This window comes from Odocoileus virginianus, chromosome 4, assembly GCF_023699985.2.
Source record: "Odocoileus virginianus isolate 20LAN1187 ecotype Illinois chromosome 4, Ovbor_1.2, whole genome shotgun sequence".
Lineage (NCBI taxonomy): Eukaryota > Metazoa > Chordata > Mammalia > Artiodactyla > Cervidae > Odocoileus > Odocoileus virginianus.
The window spans coordinates 31,322,930-31,341,335 of NC_069677.1; the positions used below are offsets into that span (position 1 = coordinate 31,322,930).

The window sequence follows — 18,406 nt, forward strand, 5'->3', positions numbered from 1 at the left end:
AGCTCTTTCTATTTCCTGCATGTAGTTCACAAAAAGCACACATCTCTGGCCTTTCTCTCAAAGGGAGTGCAGTTACTTCCTAAGCCACAGTTTTCCACTCCACATGGAAGCCAGCTACTGGATCTAGATTTCTCAAGGCGGAGTCAGATCCAGGTCCGCAGGGTCACTTCCGACGGCAGGGGCACAAATCAGGTGGTCTCCCAGAAGCCCTGGTCATGGATCACGGAGTGAGGGAAAAATACCTCCTTTCCCCTCTCGGTGGGCTGAGGGTATTAGCAGCATACTGACCCCTCTCTCTAAAGAAACTTTCCAATTTCCATCCATTCCTGATCTCTTCACATTTAATCCTTTTGTATTCCAAAGTGGGTAAGGGGTTAAGTTTGCAAAACAAGTTGGAACATCTCTGTTGGTTTCATGCATGGTGACTGCTTTCTCCTACCATACAATTAAAGTTCACATTGATAACATTTGAACTAAGATAGGATTTAAATAGGACTTTCCTGGTGGTAGTGGGTAGGAATCCTCCTGCCAATGCAGGGGACACGAGTTCGATTCCTGATCCAGGAAGATTCCACATGCCGTGAGCAACTAAGCCCAGGCACCACAACTACTGCAGCCATGCGACTGCTGAGAACCCGAGCTCTGTGGCAGGAGAAGCAGCTGCAGCGAGAAGCCCCTGCACCAGAACAAGAGGGTGGTCCCTGTTCGCTGCAGCTAGAGAAAGCCTGTGTACAGCAGCAAAGACCCAGTGCAACCAAAAAAAATGAACCCTGAAATTTGAAAACAAGAGTTAAGAATGGTCTGAGTTCAGCCTCCACCTCGAAGAAGCTGCACAGGCATTTGCAGAACCTTAGAAATGTGTGCATGAAGCCATCCCCACTGACAAACACGGGGCTGTTCCAGCCCTTCCCATTAGAAAGGAGGTACATGAGGCCTTCAAGAGTTAAGAGATTTGCTCAGGATCACACAAGTATGGGCAGAAAAATGAGAACCAAATCTTCATCCTTCCACCTACTCAGATAAGTTTATCATTATGTGGTCTTAGCCGACTCCTCCAAATCTTGAGAAACATAGAAAATGTGTATGGGTTTGGCTGCCTCTGTGGCCCTATGGTCAGAAGCCTGGCCTCAAATCCTGGCTCCCCGTGCACCCCACTGAATGAACCTGGGGCCAAGCTCTTGTCCTCTAAGCCACAGGTTTCTATCAGTAAAATGACATTGATAATGGTAGAAAGAACATAGTGGGTGATTAACAGGAAAGTGCTTTCCAAACCGCTACGCCTATGTGCTCAGTTGCTTCAGCTGTGTCCAACTCTGGCGACCCTGACTGTGGCATGCCAGTCTCCTCTGTCTGTAGGATTCTCTAGGCAAGAGTACTGGAGTGGGTTGCCATGCCCCCCTCCAGGGGATCTTCCCGACCCAGGGATTGAACCCGTGGTGTCTCCTGCATCTTCTGCAGCGCAGGCGAACTTTTTACCTCTGAGCCACCCAGGAAGTACCCCCAAACTGCTATACCTTGGGCAAATGTTAACTGCCTTTATTATGACGATATGGAAGAAAGGGTGATAACAGTGTGTTCAGGATAACCTTTGTCTTAGAATTATTGTGAGATTTCTTACAAGATCACGAATGTGTAGTGGGGAGCTTCCCTGGGGGCTCAGTGGTAAAGAAAGAATCTGCCCGCCAATGAAGGAGATGTGGGTTCGATCCCTGGATGGAGAAGATCCCCTGGAGAAGGAAATGGCAACCCACTTCAGTATTCTTGCCTAGGAAATCCTATAGACAGAAGAGCCTGTTGAGCTACAGTCCATGGGGTCACAAGAATCGGACATGACTTAGCAACTAAAACAGCAACGTGTAATGACATTTGATCCTAAGAAATGCATGACCTAAACAAATTCCAATATTTTTCACATAACCTTTTATCGCTATAAGGCTATTACCAAGCCTATTAGAAGTAAATATACTTTAAAAAAGTGGTACACGTTATACTAATGGTACAGTGTTAAAGAGCAGGAAAGGACATATACATTTTGTCTATATCCAAGAGCTGTAAAAAAATAAAAAGTTAGATAAACAAATGGACACTACGAAGCCCCATGGCAGTAAGGCACAGGCGCAGCAAAGTCACGTCCAGAGCTAAAGGACCCTCACCCCCCAAGGCTGTGGAAGAGGAATTGGCCTTTCTCAAAGGAATCATTTGATAACATACCACAAGGCGCCCACTTCAATACCACGTAGTGCCTGGGAGTCTTTCTAACATGAAGAGCACAGATACACACCAGGTGCTCCCCAGCAGGAAACACTAGACCTAATTCAAGTCAAGGGCATCGAGAATGTCAGAGGACATGGAGGAGCATCTTACAGAGGCTCCGAGAAAAGGCTGCTGGCTTTGGAGGGCTCCCCCAGCAGGAAACCCCGCCTTTTACCCTTGTTTGACCTCCTTGGATTGCAAAATAGATGCCAGGCTCTTCTCTGGCCTAAGAGCTCTTAAGAAAGAGGGAAACAGGGCAGGAGAGGAGTACTTAATAGGGGGAAAACTTCAATATTCATTGTCATCATTTTCTGGGAGAAGTGAGATAGATCAAGGGACAAAGTTCCACTCTAGTGGAAAACTCTAGTAGTTACCATCCAATTTCAACCTTCCTATCAGAGATTATATGACCAAGCTTACATTTGTTTTTATTTACATTCATGAAAAGCAAGTAAAGCAAGTTTGGAATTAACCGTGTGTAAGTCAAAACTGTGATCTCTGTGATCAGCATGTGGGTACTAACGCCTGGATGAGCTTGGTGTAATGTGATACAGGTAAACCAAAGGACATGCTGGCCCAGTTAACTCACCAAAAGCCACCCAGATCCATTTATTTCTATTTCTTCTTGCTTATTTCCTCAGCAGAATAATACATGTAGGTAATAAATCACTTAAGTGTTTTCTACTATAATTTAAAAGAACATATTCAATGGGAGGCACACCAATTTTTATTTTTTATTAAAAAGGTTATTTTCCCTTTAGCACTCAGTTAAAGAGACTCTGAAAACCACACCACCGTCTATGAGTCTAGTCATTTCACCCTGAAAGGTCAAACTGGGCTCATCCCTGAAGAGACACTGTGAAATTTATTCTAGGCATTTGGGGGACTCTCAGGCATCCAGGCAAGACATGGCTGAGTGTGGTTACAAGGGGAATGGGGAAAGCAATGAACATTCTGAAATGTGGCCCGAAGATTAAAATCTCTTAAGATAAAATCTGTGTTCAGTCAGCATTTTTTTGCCAAGCTAAGGGCCAGTTCTGGATAATCACTGGATTTTTCAGACTTCCTGAGTCCATTCTGTGACTATGAGCCTCTCCACTGGGGAAATAGAGTCTTAACAATTTAGATTCCCACAGGGAGAAGCCCAGTACCCGGAACGTGATAGTGGTCCCACACACACTGAACTGTCATCAAACAGCTAACAAATCATCAAACCCTAAATGTATTTTTCATCTCACTATTCCCCTTCGGTTGCTGCTAGTCTCCCACAGGGACTGGTGCTGTACAGGCAGAAACTGAGTGAATGAGTGAATAAATGGATGTGTTAATAGATGCATACTGTCTGGTTATATATAAAAGCATTTGTAGAGCTTGTGAATGCAATAGTGATTTTTTTCCTAATGGTGTTTGCTCGAATATGGTGCCATTATTCATTATGATAAATGCACCTTTATATGCATAAGACTGTATGCTATTTACAAAATGCTTTCATATGCATTATCTTCTTTAATTCTCACAGCAGTGCTGCAAAGTATATTATTATCCCCCACATTAGATAAGAGGTGATTTGTCCAAAGTACACAGTAATTACAGAGTTGAACTTGCACCCAAGTTTTGCCACATACACTTAGCAGTCTTTCCTGGGCTAAAGGGTGAGCAGAAAAGCAAAGGTTATAAGCATTTTAAACAGATTCTTGTTTCTGAAGATGTCCTAGTGTGTAGTGCCCAGATAAAGGAAGTGGCATCTCTAAACTGCTGACAAGCTCTCCCACCAGTCACCTGGCTTGCCACTGGCTACATCTGCTTCTGAATGCATAGCTGTTCTTATGCCAGGTCACTTGATGGAACTTACGTTTAATTATAGTTACTTGATACTAAAATAACTAGTGAAAAGAGGGAAAATTCAGATAACTAACCAGTTATTGTTTTGTCCACACAATGACAAACAACCTCTGGGGTAAATTTTTGTCTTTGAGTTGAGCTGCTAAATGCATGGAGATACCACAATTATTTCCTCTCCAGTTAAATGTCAGCCCACAACAAGGAAGCCAGCAGGCTTGAACAGCAGGAGTCAATATTAAAAAAAAAAAAAAAATCCAGGCCTCAAAATGTGACCTGCTTCCTAAGGCCCCTGGTGCTCTTTTCTTTGCTAATGATCTGTGTTGTTGGCATTGTGGCGGGAGACACAGTTTATATCCTAGAGCTGGAAGGACCTTAGAAATCACTTAGTGCGGCAGTTTTCAAACTTTGGAAAAATGAACACTTCATTTAAATAAACCCTAATATAGAAGGGGCTTCCCAGGTAGCTCAGTGGTAAAGAATCCGCCTGCCAATGCAGGAGACAAAAGAGACGCAGGTTCAATCCCTGGGTCAGGAAGATCTCCTAGAGAAGGAAAGGACAACCCACTCCAGTATTCCTGCTGGGAAAATCCCATGAACAGAGAAGCCTGGTGGGATAGAGTCCAGAGGGTCGCAAAGAGGCAGATACAACTCACTAATATAGAAGCCCTGATGAGCAAAGCAAATCCATGCAGGTTTGCTTAGGTTGAGGAGGAGATAGTGAATGGCCTGAGGGGGCCTTCCCAACAGGGCTCTGAAAGTAGGGTAATCTCTTCTATTGCATGTGAGGAGATGAGGCCTGGAAAGCAAAACTAAGACCAAGAACTTGGAAATCTGTTTTTGTGGTCCTGCTACTCTTAGAATGTCTGTGTCTCTTATCTCAGTTTAACTTTCTTTTCTACCTGAATTCCAGCCTCCTCTTGTGCCCCATCGTAAGTCTGTTGACTTACACCTGCTTACTGCCTCCAGAACCACCCTAGCATTCTCTTCACTGCTTAGAGAACATCATATTTCCCAAGTGTACCTGAAATCACAGGAGCCCTTGTTTAAAAAAAATGCAGATCCTTTGATTCCCTTCTTTGCGATTCTGATTCTGTTGGCTTGGGGTAAAACCGAAGTGATTCTCTTTGTCAGTGATGTTTGGGAAATACTTGCTGGGTAGAAGGGGCCAAGGATGTCCTCTCATAGAGGCAGTAAAGAGTAAGCCTGAGTGGGCCGTTCGTCACATAAAAAGCCAAAGAAAGTCTCAGCATTCTCAGAAAAGTTTTCTCTTTCCATAATAATCAAGGAATGTCAGTTCTCTGGCATAAAAGAAAAAATTCAACCAAAAAAAATTTTTTTTCCATTCACGTTTGAGACCTCGAGGTTTTGAAGGTGCATCCCACTGTAATGCCATGTTTGACAGCTGGGTAGGAAGGCAGACCTCAGGCTGTGACCTCTGCAGCCGACACTGACTACGGCCTCCCGACCGTCTGCTCTTGGCCAGGCACTGCCATGTGACTTGCGCTTTGCCCACAGGGCCTCCTTCAAGCCCTTGCTCCCCTCTCGACCATGGATGTGCTTTATCCAACATGCTTCTCCTCCCAGTGTGGCCTGGGCTCCAGGCCTTACTTATGACCCTATCCTCCCCACTTATATTTGAGATTTTCCCCACTTCCATTTTGTCTCAGGAAAAATATTTACATATGCATCCTTCAAAATCTGGGCTTGTCTTATCTTTTTCCGGAAACCATGTGGCTGTAACCTGTCTCTCTCCACAGACCTGACTCCAAACCCCCCTACCTTGGTCGCTGATGGCTTTTCTATTTCCTTCGGAATAATGCTGCCTTGGTGATGCTGGCCTCAAGGGATAGGGTCAGCAAGAACACCGGGCTTCTCCACACCTCATCATCCCTTAATTTCCTACATTATTATTAGCATGAGCTACTACATGAGCAGACTGTAGTGAATATCAGGGGACAATTAGAATAGATTTACAGCTGGATACCAAAATATAAGAATTGAAGGGAAAGGGGATTTTAAACACATGATAAGAGTTTCCTTGTGGACAAACTGCAATTCCTAACCTGCCTTCTGTCCATTGAGGTCTTCAAAGACGGAGCGCTCCGTGATCCTTCCCCATATGAATAAGAACCCTCCACTCCATAGATTAATTGTATTTATCCTAGAATGTGTCTTAACCACACCCACATTATTCCCCAACACACACACATGCACACACATTCACACAGCCTACAGCCTACACGGCCTGTAGCAGCATGCTGAGAATATCACCCACACTGCGGAGCAGGGGACACGGGGACAGTTTGGGACAGGTTCCAGGGCTCCATATCCTGTCTATTTCAGGGTTACTCTGCAAGTATAAGGTGAAGCTATACCTCTTTATTCTCCATCCCTACTTCTGTTTCTGTATGAGTCACCTGTTTATTTATTTTTATTGAGGTATATAGTTTGTGGGCAATATTACATAGGTTTCACGTGTATAACAGTGATTCATAACTTTTTTAATATCTGGGTCACTTTTAAAATATGCACACATTCTCAAGAAGAAACACAAAGTCACTTTCCTAAAAGTCTCTTTCCCACCTAAGCTGCAAAATTTTCCCAACTCCAAGAGAAAAACACCCTTTTATACAATTATACAGAGGAATTATAGACCACTTTAGCCCAACCTCCTTGTTGCAGTCCATACCTTCTTCCCCACAACAGTCAGGCTATGTGGATTATTCACATAGCCTATCAGTGGCACCACAAAAATGGGATAAAACCAGTCCTGTGCTTTTTCTATTTGGTTATGATTTTATTCTCTCCCAAACACTGAGAGGTGGATGGAACGGATAAGGCATATTACTAGTTATCTTTCAATACCCATCCTTTCCTTCCATAGTGGTAGAGCTTTAGCTGGACACTTGGTACTTAGCTAAAGACCACTGCCTCCCCCAGCCATTCCTGAAGCTAGAAGCAGCCACGTGACCTCTGGTTCTGGCCAATGGAAAGTGAGATGTGCTTCATGCCATTTTTCTGAGTTTGCCCTAAAAAAGATCGAGTGTGTGTTTCTGACCCTTTTCTTCCTTCCTGCTGGCTATAACGTGGCCAGAAACAAAGCAACACCGTGAATCCAGAGAGGGACTACCTATCTCTGGGCTTCTACAGAGAAAGAGATGAGCATCTACTTGAAGCCAATGTACTTTGCGTAGTGCTTAGTTGAGTACAGAGGCCATCCTCACAGAGGCCAAGCTCCTGGAAGGAAACATAGTCAGTGAGGAATGGGGTTGAGCCTCAGGCCGAGTGCTCTGACCATGCAGCTCTCCTCGTCCATCTTCAAGATGTCTTTACGAAAACTTGAACACTTGATAACAGAGATATCATAGTATGAAATGTGACATTTTATTGCATGTCTTTCTGTGGTTTCCTTGTTTAGAATATAGTAGTTACTAATTTTACCTCTCTGTTAAGATAATGCTGTCTGCCAATGGTCATCAACCTCTACCACAATAGCAGCCTTCACTTTGCCTGGGATCTTAAGAGCATGACACATTTTCTGGAAGCAGAGATTTCTTTCTCTGTAGTAGGTTCAGAAGGAAATATACAATCTTGGAACTTAAAGGTAGAAATCTTAGAACCAACAAGGATAAAAGAGGCTTTGCAAATAAGTAGAGGCTTGGAGGGTCCAGATAATGAGAGCTAATTCCTGTTGACTTGGTGACTGTAACTCCCTTGCTCAGTCCTTCTCCAATAGTCCTGCTAAGCCCCACAGGTGAATAAAAGTGAAATGACCTCATCATTGCCAACAATAACAACAAAAAGGGCTGGGTGGCAGAAATTTAATTTTAACTCACCAGTCCTCACCTTCACCAGGAAGAAGAAATCATCATTTGACAACTTACACTAACTCCATACAAAGAATGGATGTTATTAATCCTATTTTTGGATTTGCTTTAATAACAAATAGTAGCAAACTCATTAAGCATTTATTATGTTCCAACTCCATTCTATGTATTTACATGTTGACTTCTAATTCTTTTAATTGTATGAAGTAGGTACAATTGTTTTTTTCCACGTTACAGGCAAGGAAACCAAAGACACAAATATATTTGACATGCTTGTTAGTAAATCAAGTATACTTTAGCAGGTATAAAAAACGCTGTCTTCTAGAAATCTTTTTACTAGTGATGTATTGAATGATAGTTGTTGCTTAAGTGTGAGCATTCACATTTCACTCATCATTTCCCTCCCACTTGAAATTGCACTCCAAGGAAACTAACCTGCTTCCTCAGCAGGTGAAAACAAATTATCCAATTCTTCTGGGCTTGTACCCAAAAGTCAGATTATTCTCAGTTGAATCAAGTTCAAGAACATGGTATCTTCATATTTAAGGAACACATCTCTATACTGAAATTTTTCATCATGTTGATCATCTGTGTACTATCTCTCCACATTTTTTTTTCCTTAGAAACATCTGTGTAAACGTGTATTACCATATAAATGTCCATAAGAAGTGGAATACTAATATTGATGTTTGCTCTAGAAAAAAAAATAAATGCTTATCTTTCAAAATCTGCACTTAATGAGAATCAATAGTTAACAAAGAACCCACACAAAGCACATTGGATTTTGACTATTTTAGTTATGAGCCAGATCTTCCAGTGGAATTTATTTATTTATAACTCGCTGTTTTCTTTGAATAACTGAAGATTTTTATAAGCTTTTAGCCTCAAGACAATACTACCATGTTGTATTGTCACATTGTTTTACAGTATCCAACTCTGCCACGCAAATGTTGAAATAGTTTTGTTGCTTGCCAATTCAAAGTTGGACAGTTCAAATTACTTTTCTTCTTGAATAATACTCATTTTCCTCTAGGCTATATGTGGCAAAAATTCATAATTTTCTCCATTCTCACCTTTTTTGGGGGGGACAACCAAGTGATTGACTAATAAAAGCAAAACGAACCAAACTTCTTAAACATAGAAGTGGCCATGTGTCCTGATCAATGGGATATTAGTGGATGCCACTGGTTGGGACTTTTAAAAATCCTCTTTAAAAGAAGTATAGATTCAAATAAAGATATTTTTCCATGCCCGTTCCTTCTTCCTTCCGGGACAGTAGAAGGCACACTGTGACTTTGGGTTCATGAGATAACAAGCATCCATTAAGCATAGCTGAATGGAAGCACAGAAGGAACCTAGATTATGCTGGTAGCAGGAAATGACAACACCAGCCCTATACTGTCCAACTCATGTAATGTGAAGAGACTAAAAGCCTTCATTTATTTAAGCTTCTATTTTTCTGGTTTCCAATACTCACAGCCAAGCACAGTTTCTAAATTCTAAGTGATCAGAGAACAGTAGCAGAGGATATGAAGGTTTTCAACATCTTGAAACTAAAAAATTGGGATAGGTCTACCAAGCATGGTTAAACATTCTGTTATACAGTCACTAGGTATTTTCAAACAATATTTGAAATCAAATCATCTGTTGGTGAATCAGATCAATCATTTGAAAATAAGATCCAGTTACTAAGACAAAAATACTTATGCTACCATCCAGTCTTATTTTATTTCAAGAAAATAAATTTGGACATAAAAAAGAAGACATGCACTATGATTTTTTTTTCTTTGCAAATTGACAGGAAGTACATAACATTTGGGGGGTTTTGACATGAAGAATTTCTGTGCTCAGGAAGATACATATATGTAATATTGTCATACAAGTGAAGGGATTTTGAGCTTTAATAACAGAGGCAATAGGAGCCTCTAAATTACAGAACTGAAAAAAGTGTGAAAGTACTACCAGTGATGAATTAGTACTACTAATAATGAAAAGTACTACTAATAATGAGTTTTTCCTGTACATATGTATATGTGACAGTAGTGATCATAGGTACTATTTTTTTTTTATTTTATTGAAGTATAGTTGACTTACAGCTACTATTTTAAATGGGCCAATAATGGGCCGAGTTCTGTAGTAAATCTTGGGACTTGGAGGCAGGCCTTTTGACTAACTCAAAATCTAGGTTTTATTTCTCTAAGTCATTAGAGCATAAGGATTCTATGCCTGAAGAAGAGAGGCATTCAGTGGATTCCTCGATGTACCTCTAAGTTTGTTTTTCTCTTGTCCCATATCTCTGAGAAAGCCTCCATTCCCAAAGCAAATACAAAGGAGAGATTTGGAGAGGCATTTTATGTGATTAAAACTTCTCTCAGTGCTTGCTCCTCCTAACCACAACTGTCTTTGTTTCCATAGCTGTGCAGTGAGTTCGTACACACTAGTGACTTACACAATACCCATTGTCACCTCACACGTTCAGTAGGTCAGAAGTCCAGGAAGGCACACACTGTGTTATCAGCACAGGCTCCCACAAGGTTAAATTCAAAGTGTCAAGCCAGGTTTTCGTCTGGAGCTTGGGACCGTCTTCTGAGCTCACTGGGATTGTCTGAAAGATCTAGCTCTTGGCAGGGTAGGTCCCCATGACTTGCTGGCTGTCAGCCAAGGTCTTCAGGTTCTAGCCATGTGCCTCCATCTCTCACAACTTGGCAGTTTGCTTGTCGTCAAACCAGCAGGAAAATAGTTTACTAATGCTTAACTTCTTATGAGCAGCTTGTCTGAGGAAGTCAGACCCACTCAGGATAATCTCCCTTGTGATTAACTCAAGGTCAGTTAATAACCTAATCACAGGAGTGATAGCCCGGCATACTCACTGTTTCTACACACACACCAAGGGAGGGCACTCTAGAAGGTAGAAACTCAGGCAGTTTCTAGAAGGTATGTACACCAGAGGCAGAAACTCAGGGCCATCTCAGAATCCTTTTTATCACAATGACCTAGAGCATGTTGTTGCTTAGAGGTGTGGGTGCAGAGGTTATAATGCTTACTTGCGCTTAGTCGCTCAGCTGTGTCTGACCCTTTGCCACCCCATGGACTGTAGACTGCCAGGCCTTTCTGTCCGTGGGATTTTCCTGGCAAAAATACTGGAGTGGGTTGCCATTTCCTACTCCAGGGGATCTTCCCTACCCAGGGACTGAACCCATATCTCTCGTGTTTCCTGATTTGGCAAGTAGATTATTTACCACTAGCGCCACCCGGGGAGGCCCCAATGCTTTCTTGAACTCAGAGGAATGCCTTCTTCTAAAGAGGAAGGTAATGCTTATATTCTTACCTAATTATCTGGAAATGTCATTGTCAGCACTGCACTGTTTTGAAGTTGGGTATTCAGCATGGTAGGATGAATGTTCCTTCAAACTAGAATGAAAGGAGACTGTGTTCCTAGCCCATTCTTTTGTGTACACGCCATAAGCACTGTCCTCTCAGACCTCCACCCACTGGGTTTGGCACCAGGACCATTCTCCTCGGGCCACTGCTGCTGCTTCTGGAGCCGGCAGCAGTTACAGCGTGGCCCTCTTCAGGTGAATTCTTCAGTGTTCCTCTGGACTTGAATTGTGGAAACTTAGAAGTTTTCTTCTGCCTTCCCAGTTATCCCCCAAGCTACCTAATATCCTTTACTAATCTATTTCAGTGAAAACTAGCTTGAGTGAATTGTTATTTGCAAGCAAGAACACTGACCAATAGAGTAATTAATGACAGATGTGATGGTGGACAACAAACCTTTCAGGAAATGAGAATGTGTAGCTGCTTATTCAATGTTGTCAGGTTACAAGGCAAGGAGAATCCAGCCCGTGGCAGCCGTGGTGACAGTTACTTAAATTATCACTTGGTTATATGGAATAAGGGGGCTTCCCTGGTAACTCAGCAGTAAAGAATCTGCCTGCAGTGCAGGAGACTCGGGTTCAATCCCTGGATCGGGAAGTTCCCCTGAAGAGGGGAATGGCAACCCACTCCAGTATTTTTGTCTGGAAAGTCCCATGGACAGAGGAGCCTGGTGGGCTACATGGGATCACGGAAGAGTCAGAAACAACTTAAGACTAAACAACAACAACATATAGAATAAGAAGCCTGTCAATACAGGACTTTCAGGGTCCCCGTAATTTTGTAAGGGAAGGAAGGCATGTGGAGGAAGACTGACGATCCATCAGGATGCTTCTAAGTATTATGGGAATGAAAAGAAAATGTGATGGTTAATTCTATGTGTCAGCTAGGCTAGGCCATGGTACCCAGATATTTGGTCAATGTGTGTATACATTATATGTATATATACAACACAAATATGCACATACACATCCTATTCTCTGTTTTTCTGGAGAACTCTAATAGAGATAGGCTTTAAGTTTACCATAATGTGGATAAGGTTATGGTGACAGAACTATATATGTCCTGGGATTTCCTTTGTGGTCCAGTGGTTAAGATTCCGAGCTTCCAGTGCAAGGGGCCATGCCATGTGGTATGGACGAAAAGCAAAAGAAAAAAGAAAAGCAGAGCCATATTCCTGCAATAATCATGGAGACTTAAAAGATGCACACACACACACACACACACACACACACACACACAAGATGCACAACTGGTGATTACTGTCACTTCACATCTAATCTGCCTATCTGACCATTGCAGAAGAGAGGTCTCACAGAACAACAGCGGGTTGTTTTCCATTTAATTGGATTGTCACGTCTGAAGGATGCTATCACTCAGGAGAGAAAATCAGTCCAGACCCCGCATTGTAGCTAGAACGGACCTTTCGATCTGACTAATGTCTCTTCCTCTGTCCCAGTAAACACAGAACACTGGATGCAGATGGTTTCCACCTGGCAGGCACAGACACACACCGTGACTGGCTTCGATGCCAAAGAACAACAGGAACTCACTGACTGCCATAATTCAGCATGCAGAAAATCAGAGGGGTCTGTAAACCGACGATTTTATGCTAATGCAAGCAGTGCACAGAAAGAGTAGGTAGCATTGCTGTTTATTTTCTAAGTTGTGTTTGACTCTCCGTGACCCCATGGACTGCAGCATGCCAGGCTTCCCTGTCCTTCACTAACTCCTGGAGTTTGCTCAAGTTCATGTACATTGAGTCAATGATGCTATCTAACCATCTCGTCTTCTGCTGCCCCTTCTCCTTTGCCTTCGATCTTTCCTAGCATCAGGGTCTTTTCCAAAGAGTTGGCTCTTTGCATCAGATGGCCAAAGCATTGGAGCTTCAGCTTCAGCATCAGTCCTCCCAATGAATATTCAGAGTTAATTTCCTTTAGGATTGACTGGTTTGATCTCCTTGCAGTGCAAGGGACTCTCCAGAGTCTTCTCCAGCACCACAATTTGAAGGCAACAATTCCTCGACACTCAACCTTCTTTATGGTCCAATCTCACATCCGTACCCATATACATTCATAAAACATATACATATCAAAAGATGTGTGCTTAGTCGCTCAATCATGTCTGGCTCTCTGTAGCCCAACAGACTGTAGCCCACTAGGCTCCTCTGTCCATGGAATTTCCCAGGCAAGAATACTGGAGTGGGTTGCAATTTCCTTTTCCAGGGATCTTCCTGACTCAGGAATCGAACTTGTGTCTCTTGCATCTCCTGCATTGGCGGGTGGATTCGTTGCCACTAATGCCATCTGGCAAGCTCCATCAAAAGATAAAAGATACGAAAAATACAGAGTCCTGTCAGTTGACTGAAATTTCTGGAGACCAGTGTCTCAAAATGTCTCCTCCAACAGGAAACAAAAGTATCCCAATATGCATCCACTGTCATAAGAAAGGGGAATGATGCTTGCTCAATTTTTGTATTTTGTAGAAATTATATATGATATTTAGCTCTGCTTCTGCAAATAATTAACAGGTCATAGAAAGTCTTCTAGCCTTCAATGTGGCACAAAGCAATACAAGACTCCCTGGAAAATCCAGACTATAGTGCATACCCTCACATTTCAAAGTACAGTATCTTTTTAAGCGAATAACTCTGGCATTCTCCTTCTGGGGAAGTCTCACTTTGCTGCTGGATCCTGGTAGAGACTGAATGTTTGACAGCAGTACACATGTGGCTATGGAAATTGAGCATCCCACCATGAACTATATTTTATCTCAACTACTGAGCTATAAAATCAGATATTCCTTGCAGCATCCATCATCCCCAGGAAATGATTTCTATTTGAATTGGTTCAAGTAGGTCCTAAAAACAGAAGTTTCAAAGGCAGATGACTCATTCTCTGAGTATGTTTACTCCTGCTATGCTGCCTTTGTTCTCTCAAACCACACTGCTATCCTCATTAAGAGAACTCTAAGAGCAGGTGACTGAGAAAACAAAAAAAATATTCCAATTTACTGTTGTCCCCACTGGAAATGACAATACTAAACAGCACCCTATAGGGATCTCTATTGTATAAAAGTATTCATTTTGTCCACATTACACAGTGGTATTTATTTGTCCCCTTTAATACAGCTCAATCACCCCACCTATAGAAGTGGAGCACTTCATCATGTCAACCCCACTCTGGGGTGACCTGATTGCTCACATAGAAAAATAAATATTCCCAATGAGCAGAACTTCAAACAGGGCATCTCATGATCCATTTATCTGGAAAGCAGGATAAGCTACAGATCTATATTAAATTATAGGCAATACCTAATAATTTCACTGGATAGTCAGGGACTTGGGAGGAATAAGATTGGAGAGGTGGTGATAAGGAAGATTATAGCAAAGATCAATCTAGACTTTTAAACTCTTCTAGAGTTTGAGAAAATTTATGTGAATATGCAAAAAGACTGACTCTATAATGGAGCTTTCAGTGGATGACTGAACAAGGTGCCCTGCCGTGTGGATTTGTTAACCTCTTTCCACAGTGACCCAGTAATTACTAAATGGTCTCATGAAAAAAATTTGGTCATGGTTTCATATAGAGTTGATGCATGGGCTTAACAACTTAGACTTCTCTTCCCCCAGGTATCTGGATATTACTTCTGCTGAATGCTCAGTTTGAAAGCAACAGTGAACAAACATGAGTCCTGCCATATGATACCATACCCCAAAAGGAATAACCAGCCACCTGATGGCAGATTAACTACATAAGGCTTCTTCCAACATGATGAGTGTGGAATCCCTGCCGTCTGAAATTGATACATTCTAGACATGGATTTGTCCATCTTGTCTACCAAGTTTCTGCCAGCAACATCATCTGTCAACTGACCAAATGCTTCACTCTCTGTCACTATAATTCATGTAACATTGGTTCTGACTAGAGATCTTATTTTACAGCAGAATGATTAGGACCTCAGATTGATGCATTTAGGAGACATTAATATTTCCAACTAGAAGCAGATGGCTTTATACAAAAGTGAAATGACTTATTAAAGATTTAGTTTTGGTTCCTATATTAGAAGATAAGGCACAAAATTAGGATGACATTTGTAGAATGCAACATATGCCATAAAATAGCATCTAATACATAGTGTTTCTTCAGCCATGGCCAGAAATATGAGCTTAGGAACCAGGAAATGAAATGGGAGTGGTACTTCTCACTTTTCCCTTAATGGCTCACTAACATGAATTTAAGTTCACATCTTTGCCACTTTCAACTGCTTTGGTTTAAGGATCTTGATAATCAAGGGAGGAATACTTCCACCAAGAGCGCAGCAGTGTCTCAAGCCATTTGACGGAGCAGACAAGGGGATTACCATGTTGGCTGTGGGGTTAAGCAAGATTAGAAAGGAATAATTACTGTTATGCAATGGAAACACAAAAGAGTTCCTCTAACTCAAGAATTTCAATAGGATATTCCTTAACATTTCCATGTCTATTAGTAAAAAATTAATGGAAAATTAGAGTAGCCTCATCCAAGAAGAGCCAGCAGGGGCTCAATTCCCAATGAATGGAATTTGGGTCTACTCAACAGGTAAGAAATTCAGCTAACTGAGTCACCACTGACCTAAAGATAAAAGTAATATGGACTAGTTAGTTGTTGATGAGGAAAGTTATTCACATCAAATAAAGACCATTTACTTTATAATATTGGATTCCCAGGTAGCACTACTGGTAAAGAACCCACCTGCCAATGCAGAAGACGTAAGAGACGTGGGTTCGATCCCTTGGCTGGAAAGACCTCCTGGAGGGGGGCATGGCAACCCACTCCAGTATTCTTGCATGGAGAATCCCATGGACAGAGGAGCCTAGAGGTCTATAGTCCACAGGGTCACAAACAGCTGGACAGGGCTGAGCGACTGAACAACAAAACTGCAAACACCAAGGTAGGATTAAGGAAACATATGTAGTGATGACTACATATATTAGACCTAGAAAAGATTGTATTAAATTAAAACATTGTACTAAATAAAAAAGATCATGCTAAATACTCTCCTCATCTAGGGAGAGAATGAGTTTATTTGTGTGAGAGATTATTACTTCATTAAGTGGGAATAGTTTTTATTGCTATTGTTTTAAGTTTGGAAAATGGATGTATGTCCAGATAAAGGGTAACATCTGTCTTTTGCAGCTGTTCAAAATATTTTAAATACACTTCTCGTTTTTAATTGTTTTCTGTTTTGTCAACCTTGTTTTCCCCAGGTGGAATCCCCCAAACTACGTCTTCGCAGACTCTTGTACAAATGGTGCAAGCGGTTTTCTGATTTCTGTCCTATGGAAAACTAGTGTCTGAATGAGGAGTTCATTTTTTCATAGTGTGAATAGCCCCAGAGGTACAGGGCGTGATGGGGGATTCCTCTCTCATCCGTGAGATATGATTTTGGAGTGGCAGATCTGTGGAGTGGTTCTAGAGTCAGTGGTGGTGACAAATGACAGCTCCCTCATTAATCCAGTTTTGTGTGTGCCTAGAGGTCTTGTTCCTGGAAGCTTTATCCATTTCTCCAACTCTCCCAATTGCCCTGTATAGGGGATCATACAGTTTGCCATTTGAACTAGGACACATCTGGGAATAGAAGGGGCTGCTATTGATAATGTCAAGGATAAACTAGAACTGCATGCAACAGTTAGTAAGTCTAACACACAGTAACACTAATACTGTAATTTAGTTAATACATTTTGCTGTTTAAATTACAATAGACTTGCTTGTTCTTACTAAGAATCCTAGCCAAAATACCATTAAGTTTTTAGGATTATAGAATTAGTCAACACTATAAGTAGACTCTGTGTACTATATTGTGCCTATAATATAGGGGAGAATAGTCTTTCTACAATTCTATTATAAAGCAAATTCTGACTAATTCAAATTCATAAAATCTATTATATCAATACTAGTTTACAATGTAGCCATATGCTTGCTGCCTAAAGAACCATGACTTATACTGATGTTATATGTAGTCAATGAAGCCTAGGGAATGGAAACAAAGTACAGTCATCCCTTGGTGTCTGCAAGGGACTGGTTCCAGGAACCCCCATGAATACCAAATCCACAGATGCTCACAACCCTCATATAAAATGGCATAGTGTTTGCATATACTCAATAGCACATCCTCCCATATAGTAATACTTTAAATCATGGCTGGATTGCTTCTTATAATACTTAATACAATGTAAGTTCTGTGGAAATAGTTACTAGCACATGGCTAATTCAACTTTTGCCTTCTGGAAATTTCCAGAATTTTTTTTCCCAAATATTTTCAATCCACAGTTGGTTGAATCCCCAGATGCAGAATCCAAGGATATGAAGAAATAGAAAGGGCCAACCATATCTTGTCATGATTCTTTTATAAACAGTGATTCATTGACACACAGGCACGTCAAGGATGCTAAATGCAGCATTACTATGACAGAACATATACTTTAAGAAATCTTTAAGTTAGTGTCCATGTTAAAATTATCATCATGTAATTTCTCTGTAAGTTGTTATCTAATGCTATAGATATATAGCTGTATTCATATTGTTCTCTGCTATAAATGTTTGTACTATAATACTATTAATGCCAGAAACCTAAGAATAAACAAATATCAGTCTCATTCATCATTCCAATGTCTTCATTCAAACAGCTTGGTCATTAAGTGAACAGTTATTGATACCTATACTTTGTTTATTCACTCAGCAATTCACATAGGCACTAGGCTGGTAGCTGAGAAAACAGTGATGAGCAAAAAAAAAAAAAAACCCATAAAAGACGTGATCTTGGAGACAAGAGCCTACTAGTCTCAAAAAGGAAGTGGAGTCATCAAACAATAATACAAATGAATATAGGGTTACAAACCATAGTGAGTGCTATGCAGGAAATGCATAAAGTGTTCTGGGACATGGGCTATGCAGAGAGGTTATGCAAGGGAGATCTACTGGAGGAAGTGGTTATTTGAACGGACGCCTGGAAGTGACAAAATGATAACTAAGTGTGGGAGTTAGTGTAGGAGAAGAGGCTGCTCTAGAGGCAGAGAAAAGCATGTGAAAATCTATGAAGCGAAACTGGGCATGGATTTCACTTCAAAG

At 41.3% G+C, this 18,406-nt stretch overlaps 1 long non-coding RNA gene across 2 annotated transcripts; it reads left to right on the forward strand.

The window, feature by feature from the left end:
• Nucleotides 1–10,412: 10,412 nt before the first annotated feature.
• Nucleotides 10,413–17,934, forward strand: LOC110132995 (uncharacterized). 2 transcript variants are annotated; one of them, XR_011487151.1, is made up of 4 exons: nt 10,413–10,551; nt 12,757–12,934; nt 16,006–16,229; nt 16,546–17,934. It is a non-coding gene; the product is annotated as an uncharacterized lncRNA (long non-coding RNA). The 2 variants fall into 2 exon arrangements; XR_002312631.2 differs by lacking the exons at nt 16,006–16,229; nt 16,546–17,934 and adding an exon at nt 14,929–15,915.
• The last annotated feature ends 472 nt before the right edge of the window (nt 17,935–18,406 follow it).